Here is a 13,140-nt window from a genome sequence, read left to right on the forward strand (position 1 = left end):
CAATGCGAATATCTCGCCAGGGACATCTGTCTGCCACAGATGCAAGTTTGGCGTAGAACATCTCTTTCACGTCGAGTTTACAAACATCGGTAGGAGCGTACACAGCAATAAGAGACATGAAGCCAAAAGATAGCTTCAGTCTCAATACCATTATACGCTCATCAACAGGATTAATCTCTACTACCGAGGGCTGAAGTCTGCTGTAGATGGCAATGGCTACTTCCTAGAGATGGTGATATATGCATATATATATATATATATATATATATATATATATATATATATATATATATGTACATATATGTACATATATATACATATATATATATAATATATATATATATATATATATATATATATATATATATATATATATATATATATATATATACATACACATACATACATATATATATGCATACATACATATATATATATATATATACATATATATATATATTTATATATATATATATATATATATATATATATGTACATATATATATATATATATATATATATATATATATATATATGTATATATATATGTGTGTGTGTGTGTTTGTGTGTACATATACGTCACACACACGTGTTCAGACGCCGTAGTGTCCAGACCTATTTTGTGTTTGCTCCACAGCAGTCAAAGCACCAACTTCACCAATGGCTACCAATGGGCCCTCAAGGTCAGAGGGGAATCTGACTGCCTCCCCTAGGCAACAAGGGGTCAGCCAGGGGGCTTTCCCTGGCGCTCTCTCGGGGAGCTATCCCGAGCTCCTGTCCCCAGAGTTGCAGGGGACCCTCGGCCCAGGGAAACGAGCCCCCTGCTCAGGGTGACGGGCTCCCCTCCGGCCAGGACCATGGCCGGACCTCTGCCCAAGGAAGCGGGCCCCGCCGTAGTCCGGTTCAAGACTGGACCCCTGCCCAGGGTGATGGGCTCCCTAGCGACCAGGGATATGGCCGCCCCTGTGCCCAGGGCGTCGGACCCCTCCCCCACCAGGGTAAGGGTGGGGTTTGCAATACAAAAAGTGAAATATCCGAACCAGCAAACATTGCAAGTGAAAGCAGTATAGACAGTGTAGACAGTGCAGACAGTGAAACAAATGATCAGATTTACAGTTTTGGCAGCCTTACAATTGTTATTAAAAATGATTTTGTGCTTCATCGCAACCAAAAAGTTGTGGGCTAGGATATTGCTTTGTGAACAACTCAAAAAGCATTATGCTCCTGAGGACATCGCGGAAGCACACAATATCGTAATTGAACTGTTCGATGCAAGGCGTCCCAGACTCACAACTCGTGACACAAAAAGAATGATCAGTGTAACAGTGCATACCATGCTTGTCGATCTGGTAGACAATAAGAATATCAACTTTGCATCAACAACAACAGAGGCGCCAAGGGACAAGATCCCACCCATCAAAAAGCAAGGAATCTCGACGCCTTTCACAAGAAGTGAGGGAACGCAAACACACAGTGCCAGCCGACCCTACGTCCGGTGACTCGCTTAATGTGCTTCAAAACATAGTCGATGTGTTAATGGAAATGTTTATGAAGCAATAAGCAACAGTCTCTTTGAGAATGAGGAAGGTATACCGTGGCGTTCACCAACACGGAAGTCCGGTAGGTCTGACAGCATCAATTCTTTGTCCGACACGTCTAGTCTCTCCCCCCCTCCCTACCCAATTACTCCTGATAACGTAGTCTCCCCAGACACATCCTGCTACCAACCTTTTCCCTTCTGCTCTCCTATCCCCCTCCTTAACTCCCCCACCGAACCAAACTCTCACACACCCATTGACACTCATCTACCTCCCCACACCAGACCTCATATGATCCCCAGACCAGAACCCCTTATGAACCCTAGCCCTGAACCCCAGCCCCACGTCACCCTCCCCGGGTAATGCAACTACTAACCCAGTGCTACCCGAACCTAACGTCATCACTGGCCAGTGTTGTGCGGCACTGCAAGCGCGCGACCCTGCTGATGCAAGCGAGCCGCGCATTCCTCCTCGGCCGGCCCGGCGCCAAAATCCCCCCTCAAGACCCCCACATTCATCAGCAACAGAGAAGATGAGCAACAAAGAAACACAAGAACACTAGAAATAGCAAGAGGAGAAACAAGCGGAATACAGAAGGGAAAACGGCAAGCAAGAAAACACAGTTCCCCCTCCACCAACCGCACCAAACCACAAGTGGAGTGATGCAAAGTACCACCACATGCCCGGGGTTCCCTAGCCCGACAGTAGTAACGGCTCCTGTTGTGATAAATACTAACTACAGTCACAACATTGTAAGATATATATATATATATATATATATATATATATATATATATATATATATATAATATATATATATATATATATATATATATATATATATATATATATATATATATATATAAAGAAGACAAAAGAGAACAAACATCTACCGCTAAATCTTTACAGGGGGCAGCTAAAAGAGAGGTCTTGTACCTTTACATAACAAACTGCCACACAGACACTGAGGAAGCAGATATCGAGAATCATCTACTCGTTAACTTCCCTGAGGTGGACGATGTGAATGCATTCAAAACAAAAATGAGTCATTCATATTATGCCAGCTTCACTGTTTCTCTTAAAAGCAAAGCACTTGTAGCTGATGAATTTCTAAAGTCAGATTCCTTCCCCAGCCCCGTGAGAGTCTTTAAATTGAAACAAATACAAAACCTCGCAACCTGAGCGGGATGTTTGACCAAAATGACTCGTCAACAGTAGCGCCAGCTAACGCAAGACCCCGCAGAACACTTTACCTTACAAATGCATGCTGCCTTACAAAGTGGACGAACTTGACGTCATAATGAAACAAAATACTATCGATATTGCAGTAATCACAGAAACGTAGTTCAAAGACGATACATGAAACATCGGAACCATACAGGGGTACCACTTATTTAACAAAAATCGTCAGGGCAGAAAAGGTGGAGGCGTTAGTATTTACATCAAAGATACTATCCCCTGCAACATTATAAAATCCATCTGTCCACCAAGTGACGACTTTGAAACATTATGGCTCGCTGTTAGACCCACATGGCTGCCTTGTGAAATCAGTGTGCTGGTAATCTGCGGAATATATTTCCCCCCAAGGGCACCTACCAAAGAAAGCCTCTGAGAACACATAATAGAAAATGTGTTCATCCTCCAAGCAAAGTACTGAAATTCTTGGCGACCTGAACACTTTTTCTGATTATCAAATCACCTCTGTACTGAATTTTAAGCAGGTTGTGTCATTCGCCATGCATGGGAAAAATACCCTTGGACAAAATCATAACAAAGAGCAGTTTTATGAAAGTCCAACTTCCCTGTCCCCTTTAGGCAATAGTGATCACTTGTCGCTGCTCTGGTTACTAAAGAAATGCCAGGCACCCACAGAATTAAAAGGAACAAACCTTATGCGTAGATTCCCTGATTCTAAAATCCGCGAGTTCGGATCATGGATTACACATCATGACTGGGCCGACGTTCTCAACGCCCCGGACCCAACACTAAATGTCAACTTTTTTTTTATAAATCAGTCTGGAACCAAGTTGACAACTGCTTCCCCTTAAAAAGAACATCCACCCACCATCAGGACAAACCATGGGTCACCAACAGGATCAAAGACCTTATCCTGGCAAGGCAAAAAGCCTACAAAACAAGAAACATCGATGCAACAAAGTACTTGGCAAAAAAGGTTAGACAAGAGATAAGATCGGCTAAGAAAAATTATCATAAGCAAATAATTGACAAAAACAGGGAAGCAAATCCCAAATCATGGTATAGCCACTAAAATCAACAGAACTGCCAACTTACCCTCGCGCCCTCTGCAAGCAATTGTTGGCGAATACGACGTGTACCAACACTTAAAAAGGATAGCAAAAAGTAAATCACCTGGCCCTGAATTCGCTCCCTAGCTCGTCACCCACCTCTGCGACATCTTTAACTGCTCCATCACTGAGGGCGTGGTACCTGACCTCTGGAAGCGTGCTATCAGTCCCAATTCCCAAAACAAATCCACCTAATTCTCTCGATGACCTTAGGCCCATATCATTGACACCTATTCCTTGCAAAATACTCGAGAGAATAATTGCTAAAGAATTGTGGAAAATATTCGCCCCCAAATTAGGAAATACCAAGGGTAGCTCCATAGTCCACTACCTATTGACTTGATCAATTATATCACTTCAAATGTAGACAAAAGACTCGAGGTCACCACCGTCACCATCGACCTGAGGAAAGCATTTGATCTCATCGACCACACCACCTTAATTAAAAAATGATTCCTCTGGGTTTCCACAAAGGCTGGGTGAAGTGGATATCTTCCTTCATCAACCTTCGCTCCCAGAGGACTCGTGAAAACAACCAAATATCCGATGAAATTGATCTTCACTGCGGTGTCCCTCAAGGAACGGTTCTCGGTAAATGAGGACAAAATTCCGCACGTGAAGATCTACAAATATGTGGACGACATGACACTTGCACTAGCACACCAACCAGGGCAAGGAAACACCTTATTACAAGACGCCCTTAAGTAAGTGTCAGAGTGGGCTTCAACTAACAAAATGTCTGTCAATACCAAGAAATGCACAGAAACAAAATTTAAATTTAACAAATTAGCTGACTGTGGTAGTACTCTGAAAATAGATGAGGAACTCTTAACTCGGGCCAAAGAGGTGAATCTATTGGGAACAGTTATAAGAGACGATTTAAAGTGGTTCGCCAACACCAAGAAACTGATTTCAAAGTGTGGAAGAAAGTTATTTAAGCTAACTAAATTAAAATCTTTCGGTGCATCCCAAGAAGACCTCCTCCGCATATGGACGACTTTCCTTCGACCAGTCTGTGAATATGCAGCACCAGTCTGGCATTCGTCCATTATCAACTTTGAAAAAATAAAATTGGAAAGACTTCAGAAAAGATCATTACATATCATTCTCGGGACAAACTACACCACACACAGATGCACTAAACCAACTGCAGATACCCTCTTTAGAAGACCGGAGAAAATCCCTAACAGAAAAATTCGCACACACCATCTTTACATCTACGAGGCATCGGCACCTGCTTCCCGACTTGTGTCAATCAAGCAGACAGCTTCGTGAGGATGTTAACAATAAACTATGTGAACCAAAGTGTCATACATCCAGGTATTATATGTCTACTATTCCCTATTGTATTAGACACTTAAATGATAACTTTGTAAAGTAACAATTTTACCCTTGTAATTACAACTTTACTTGATAAACTTTATTATTATTATTACACACGCACACACACACACACACACACACACACACACACACACACACACACACACACACACACACACACACATATATATATATATATATATATATATATATATATATAATTCTGTGACCGGTGTCAAACTCATTTCACCTTGGAGGCTACATTTCACCTTAGGTTACAGTATGCGGGCCAGATAATCATAAATCGTTGCGACGAAACGGTCATAAGGTTGACAAATGCGTAGGTTAGTTCATTACCTAAACACGATAATAGGATAAACTGCAAGAAAGTAAATGATAATCTAAAAAGACAAAGGACTGGCTTAACTAACCATGTAAAGCAGCCAACTGCAGGTTGCATGTGTGAGTGTGGTGGGCTGCATGCTTGACACTCCTGATTTAGTGTGGTGGTTTCCAATAATGAACTTTGATCAAATTGGGTGCTGATCTGTTGATAAGGAAATATGTAATCTTATCAAATTGGACTTTAAATTTTCCCCGACCATTAAAGGTTTCGAGAACGACTGTTGATTAGCTGGGCAGTTGTAAACGACGTCTGGCATTCCGATGGAAGGGATTGACACTCTTAGCATCTATTACTATAATAATACTTGATATTGTATATTCCAGAAAGTAGTGACAAATAGAAACCAGAAGGATATAAAAATAATAAAATTATGAGACGAACAGGCGAACAGAATTTCTTTTTCTTTGGGGAAAAGTAGGCAAGCAAAGCGATCAAAAATTTAGAAAAAATAGCAATTCTAGGGCAATTTGTCACTTATAACCGGACCTACGTTTATGTAATCTAGTAATTTGGTAAAATAAGTGCTCAAAGTTGTAGGACCAAGCTACGCATCTTCAAGGCACTGATACTGCCATTTTTACTCTATAGTAGTGAAATCTGGATGCTACTTGTACGATCCAAACTCAGGTAATACGGGCACCTAGCTTGCTTCCTACAGGGCGATCCTGCCCACCATGTTGTCTCTATTTGAGAAAACCCTGGATGGAAAAGGCCAGTAGGAAGACCATGTACAAAGTTGTGGCCAGGGCAGATCGATCAGACTTGTGAGGAGTTAGAGATCGACCAAGGCCTTGCCTGGTGGATTGCCATGAGAGGCGTGGAATTGTGTGCGCTCATCAGCATTAGTTTCCAAATGATAACTTGAGTAGTAGTGGACAATTCAGAATTGAAGAAAATGCCTAGACATTTGTAAAAGAGGACCCATTCGAGTGACAGGTTGCTTTTATAGTGTCGCTGACAAGCACAGCCTCTCTGAAACTATGATGCTCTTGATTTTTGTGAATTGATCTTAGGGCCAAGTTCTTTGCAGGTTACTTCAGTTGGCTAAAAGATATATGTTGTTTAAGAATTGAATTTCCATTAACCATGAAAAGATCAGATTTGAATAGAAAGTGATTCATATCAATCAGGTAGGTGGTTCTAGAATCTGACTCTGACATCTTTCTGTTACATTTTCCTGTATCCAGCAAATGAGTTTGCCTTTGAGGCCCTTTTGTGGCTTCCTTGTTGGCTTGTTCAGTGGATTTCTCGAGATCGAGGAAAAATGCCACATGGTCTTTTGTGCCATGCTGGCACAGGGGGGCACCCGTCCCCCCTGTAGTCTGATTGGCCACCCCGTGTCCACACCACCGAAGAGTCATTGACCCTTTATATATTAATATGTAATATTTATATATGATATTCATAAATAAATATATAATATTAACATATAATATATAATACACAGCAAGATGAAAACATAAACAATGTATACCTATACAATATAAGTACTGAAGTGGGCAGTCTTAATTTTTTGCTTCTTTTGGGCGGCCCCCCCCCCCAGATTTATTGTTGTTACCCCCTGTGCCCCCCACCAGAAAATTCTCTGGAGCCGCCCCTGGTGAGAAGTGTGGCGATGTTGTCGTCTGTGCCTGTACCCTTTTAGTAGGCAAAAATATTTGGATGAAAGGATGGAATGGTATGCTGCAATTTGTGTACCACAGATGCCTCCATAGGTTTCCCACATGTAATAAAAGTGAAACTGGACGAAAGGTATCACTTGATTCGTGTTTGGACGTAGTTGAATAATGACACGTTGACAATTCTTAGGAGAGCTGGTTTATATATAGGGCTGGTGACAGAATAAGGATTACGCAACTTTATCTGTCCCTGATGTGTTTGGTGGTGTTCAGTACAAGCTCTTGGTCTGTGAAGGGATAATCGTTATCTGACTCTTATGTTTTGAGATGATGATCAGGGTAGATATATCCTTCCCTGTGTTTTCAGCCGATGCCCACTTAACACTAGAGGATCCAGTCCTCTTAGCTAGATGCTGCCCCTCTTATTGGTTGACAATATGGCTACATAATAAGGCAAGGACATACAGACGACCCCCAAATTTGTCTTCATTTGTCAAGTGGTCTTTACACCATTTCTAGCATGGGGCTAGTTTGTTTTTTATCTATATTAATTTTAGCCTTTTAATTTATTCGTCTTATTGTACTTATGAATTATACTTATTTCCACCTCAGTGGTCCAATGTCATGAAAGAAGTTAATTTCCCTGTGAATGGGGGGGGGGTGGAACTGCTTCCCCTGTGTATCAGCAATTACCTTCAGTTAGCATTTTACTTTATCTAAGCCTCTAAAGAGGTCTGTTGCTAGGTTCATTGTCAGTTTTTCATGTGGCACACAAGAGGTTCGGAACAGTGTTGCACATATAGATGGTGGGCGCTGCTGAAGAATGTGTTTGCACGCCATTTTCACCTCATAAACTTTTATCCAGTGAATCTGTGGTGGTAAAAAAGTGAATGAGGTGTAGCTAGTGGTATGCATGCCTTTCATCCTTTCGGCAAGGCTCTCGTACTTTAGAATATGGACAGAAATAGGGGATGAAGGAGAGAAAGAAAAGGAGAAAGGACAAAAAGGCCTTGCAAATTTAGTTGAGGCGAGGGGTGAGGTCCAAGACATCCGTCTTCTAACCCCCACAAAGACGACAACGAAAAAGGGAGAAGGGGGTCTTAATTGTAGAAATGGTTTAATTAGACTATTACTATGCTGAAGGGCACAGGTGATATGAAGAAATAACCGCGCTGAGAAAATTCTATATATAAAAATGAGATTAAACAATTTAGATGGAGCCGAGAGCCCCAACAAGCTTCGAAGTCTTTGAACAAATCTTACACCAGGGTTAGATGCTTCTGACCCTCTTCGGGGAGTCACTCGGATATCTGATAGCCAGACCTCCCAAGTTTCACCATAAAATCAAAAGCTCATACAGTAGTTTGCTAGTCGGTCTATCGTGAGACATTTTTTTTATATTTCCTTTCAATATTTGTGGAACGTACAATACAGCATAATGGTTAATGGTTATGGTTGAAACAAATAAATGTTCTAGACATCAAAGGTCATATAGCGCTAAGATAAAGTATTGTGCAGTGCAGGGTAAACATTTGTTAACCATTAGGCTAAAATGTGTTGAATGTCAAAGATAATGGAGCGTTATAGGATAGTGATAGTCGAAAGAGTAAAGATGGGGTGCAAATGAAGTAAATCGGAGATTAGTAATGGAAAGGGTTAAGGGGTATAGGGCGATTCGATGAAATAGTTGGGTGGGGAGGTCTGAGAAGCAAAGATTCTCTTAAGGGAAGGAGGGGACAGTTGATCGAGGAGCAGAGGAAGAGTAGGCTGTAAAAGGGGATGTGGTAGGTGTAGACAGAGTGGAATGTTTAAATTGTCTGGTGCGACAGGTAAAGTGAATTGGAGGTGGGGTAGGCATCGGAGAAGTGGTAGAAAGTGGAGTATCTGGATTAAGACTGGAAAAGGAATTTGACTAGGAGAAATCAGGGTAGAGGGAAAAGAAACTGAGACATCGAGAAGATGGGAGGGGAACAGAGCAAAAGACACTTTTAGAATAGGTAGAAACAGAAAAACCTTGATGCCGTGCTTCCTGTCTGGCCTCATGTAGAGTGAGACCTAGATTGAATCTGATGACTGCTACCTCACATTCGAGCTTATGGGCAGGGCAGCTCCTATAAAATACATTATGGGAGTCACCATAATTGGCACATGTACTATGCAGGGTAAATTGTACAGTCATGACCAGGTTGGGCACAAAGAGGGCAGAGGGCTGTGGAGGGACAGTGTTTGGCTGGGTGGCCAAAACACCAACATTTCTGACATTGATGAGGGAGGGGCCGAAGTTTACATTGGTGGACACTCCACCAATATAAACTTCACGGGGGAGGTCATGTCTATGGAAGCTAATCTTGGTAATATTGGAGTAAGGCTTATGCTGTCCTCTGGGGGGAATAATGTAGCACGGTCTTGCCACTGCATCATAGTTAACAAGGCAAGCAAGTAAGTCATTTTTACAGTCTGACCAGTTCTTTTCGTAGATAAGACAATCGGTCAGGAAGATGGAAACAATTCCTGTACAAGTATTAAGAATGGAGCAAGGTTCGGCAGGAATAGTTTTGCCAGTGACATCAGTCAGAGCAGATCGTGCAATAGCTTGGGACTCAGAGTAACAGGTTGTGGGGGGAATCATAAAGACTCAATCCCATTTAGCTGGGCCAAAGAGTACTAAATTTTGCAGAAGTGGAAGGAAGAGAAGGACGAGGGCGGGAGGAAGATGGGGTGAGTAGTACTGTGGAGAGGATGATTATAAGGATGAAGAGTACTTATAAAGGGGGGAGGGGATAGACAATGAAGGACATTGCAACAGGAGATGGAGAGAGGAATGTTGGGAAAGAGGAAAGGGTACATTCTGAAGGTTGAGTAATGACCTTGGTGGGAGGTTTGGAATGGATAGGGTTGTCAGTAAACATCAAGGAGGAACTATTTGTACCAGTGGTTGGAGCCGTGGTCAAAGGAGACAACGGCTAGTTGATGAAGGAGAAAGTAATGCTTCTAATAAGGGTGAAGAAACGGTCTATCCCTCAGTGTTTCCACATGGGGTTTGGGCATGGCTCCCGGGGGCCGTTCATAACTGACACACAGCCAGCGTTTCCTCCTTTCAGCACGTCTCTCACACCTTAGGGAGTGGATAGAATAAGGAGATGAAGGAGAGGATGAAAAGGAAAGGGGGAGAAGAAAAGACCAAGCATAATTAGTTGAGGTGAGGGTTGAGGTCCAAGGAAGGGGTCATCTCCTACTTGGGCCTCAGGCTCCATCTCTGAAGCACCCGCGACAATAACGAGCAAAGAACTGGGAGTAATATTCAATATTAGAATAATCAATCAGAAAGTTAGACGAGTATAAATCTGTGGTAACTTTGCTACGTCAAATATGTCTGCCTGTCTCTCTATGCATTTGTATATATTTGTAGATTTCAGGCTCGAGATCCAAGATGTGTGTGTGTGTGTGTGTGTGTGTGTGTGTGTGTGTGTGTGTGTGTGTGTGTGTGTGTGTGTGTGTGTGTGTGTGTGTGTGTGTGTGTGTGTGTGTGTGTGTGTGTGTGTGTGTGTGTGTGTGTGTGTGTGTGTGTGTGTGTGTGTGTGTGTGTGTGCGTGTGCGTGCGTGTGTGTGTGTGTGTGTGTGTGTGTGTGTGTGTGTGTGTGTGTGTGTGTGTGTGTGTGTGTGTGTGTGTGCGCGCGCGCGCGCGCGCGTATGTCATAATTATAACATATTTGTACAAGTGTGTAAATTGAACATGAATAATCTTGTTAAGATTTTTTTATTATTATTATTCTACATATGGCATCCTTTAGCATTAAAATTATTTCAAGTTGACAAATAAACTATACAGCACGATGGTACCATCCATTATGGAGGAACACACAAAACAACCAGGTTGTGGAGACCTTGTACCATGTTGTGGCACAGTATAAAATACCTTACACAATAATATAATAACATACATGGAATTGGGCAACAAAAAGTCTTTCCTTTGTACAAGAAAGATGTCTGAGCAACGCCTTACTTACAGACACTTGAAAGGGCAAGGAGTAAAATGTATTAAGTAGAATATATACTTAGACCATCATCGGTCCTGATATGAGATGAACCCTAACATGGGCATCTTACTCAAAGCCCTCACTGTCTTTATTGAGAATCAGAGTATTCAAAGCACAGAATGAAAACAAAAATTGTTTCTGTCACCATGACCCAAATTAACCACTGGGTCAGATTCATAGGAGATTAAAAAAAGTGTAAGAGAAGAGCATCAATTTTTGATTTTATATGTAGTAACAGTAAATGCATATTTCTTGGTAACATGGTTACATGCCCCCTTGTACTCATCTAAAGTTAAGAATTGGTGCTCTAATCCAACAGAAGCATTCATGGCAACACATGTTATTATGACTTAATGGACAACTAAGTACATACATCACAATATTCACTCGTGTACAAAGAAAATATAAAAATATTCTAAATTACACTGGGTTCCAAAGGGATCACAGTGAAGTTATAACATGCTCTTCAGTTGTTGATTTAACATAAAATTCTAACTGAACAGTCTCGATAAATGTCTTGTAAGAGAAACTGAAGCACTGCACTTTCAGGAAAATGAGAAAAATGAAGCCAAATTATGTATTTCCTGAAACGTTAAGAAGAAACATTCTAAGCATATTGAGGGAAATACAAAGGAACAGTGATTAAGACTAGTGAAACTAAATACTGATACTAAGCAAGTGATATGACGATAGGGAGTTAATGACATAGAAAGGGCTTAAGCAGCATATAAATACGGACTTAAGAATTTCAAGCCCTTGATTGTACTTGGGGGGGGGGGGGAGGTGGGTAAGAAGGGAAAAGATTTGGATCGTCTGCAGATCAGTGCACATCTTTATGACAAAAATCTAAGGAAACAACATAGGTTGAAGCAACAGATACACAATTTGCATTAGCATTGTGCGCAAGGAGGTAAGGGTGAAACTTTTATACATTTTGTCATACCAAACAGACACTTTTAAAACTGTCTGAAAGGCTTTGGGTCCTATCACCTACGTAAGATTAACGCTACACTACTCCCAGCCAAGAGGTTAGGTGAGAGAGTCCCATCCAGAGAGAAATAAAGTCTGTAGGTTCTTTCTACACTGTACAAAACATGGGCTGACTAGGGTCACTGACGCCAAAATAGTGCACATATAGAGGCCAACAACCCCTGTTATAGCGTGTCAGTTTCTCCCTAAAGACACCCAAATGTCTAAGCATTAAATCACATCGCCAATAGATTGCACTTGGTACATTGTTTTGGCAGATATGTGGGTTGTGGGTGACAACGAGCGTCACTCACCCTAACATACTAACGTACAAAGTTTGGCTACGTTCTAGATACAAAACAAAGTATTCTGTAGACAATACTGTTAAATGGTAGATCACAATATAATTTCAATCTTTTCATAAACAGTGGCACATGAAATAGTTGAACACCTTCTCGCTTTGTATCCATATATATATTAGTACTTCTCTTTTTCAAGCCTTAGGTATGAGTAATGGCTTTTCTTGTTCACCTTAAGAAGTCAAAATAAGATATGGCAATATGGCATTTGTACAAACCTTAGCAAACTACACTTAGAATCTTACAATGATTATGAGATTCGGTGAGCCTCTGCAGAGAGGTTGGAATATTTAAATAAATTTCCTAGAAATCACGTCTTTAATCTCAAACAAATAGTTTTTATTTCACAAAGTCGAGTATCATGCACTATCTCTTGTGCGTTATTGCACTTCCGCTGCCTTAAACACACAACTTGCTCAGTGGCAGCCATGTGTCAACCTTAAAACTTATTCATGTAGAACTATATACACAACAATGACCGTCAAACTGAAACCAGAAAGTCAAATAACTGACCAACGGTTCGAGGATTCGTCGGCACGAGTCTTTACAAGGGGAGCAAATAGTCCTTGAAATTATAGCAGGG

At 41.3% G+C, this 13,140-nt stretch overlaps 1 protein-coding gene across 1 annotated transcript in view; it reads right to left on the reverse strand.

Annotated features, from left to right (window-relative positions):
• Positions 1–10,935: 10,935 nt before the first annotated feature.
• Positions 10,936–13,140, reverse strand: part of TfAP-2 (transcription factor AP-2) — a gene marked incomplete in the record, with an annotated part of 50,711 nt that continues 48,506 nt past the window's right edge. The window contains 1 exon segment of the mRNA XM_070131694.1: positions 10,936–13,140.

Source organism: Penaeus vannamei, chromosome 2 (genome assembly GCF_042767895.1).
Source record: "Penaeus vannamei isolate JL-2024 chromosome 2, ASM4276789v1, whole genome shotgun sequence".
NCBI classification, from domain to species: domain Eukaryota; kingdom Metazoa; phylum Arthropoda; class Malacostraca; order Decapoda; family Penaeidae; genus Penaeus; species Penaeus vannamei.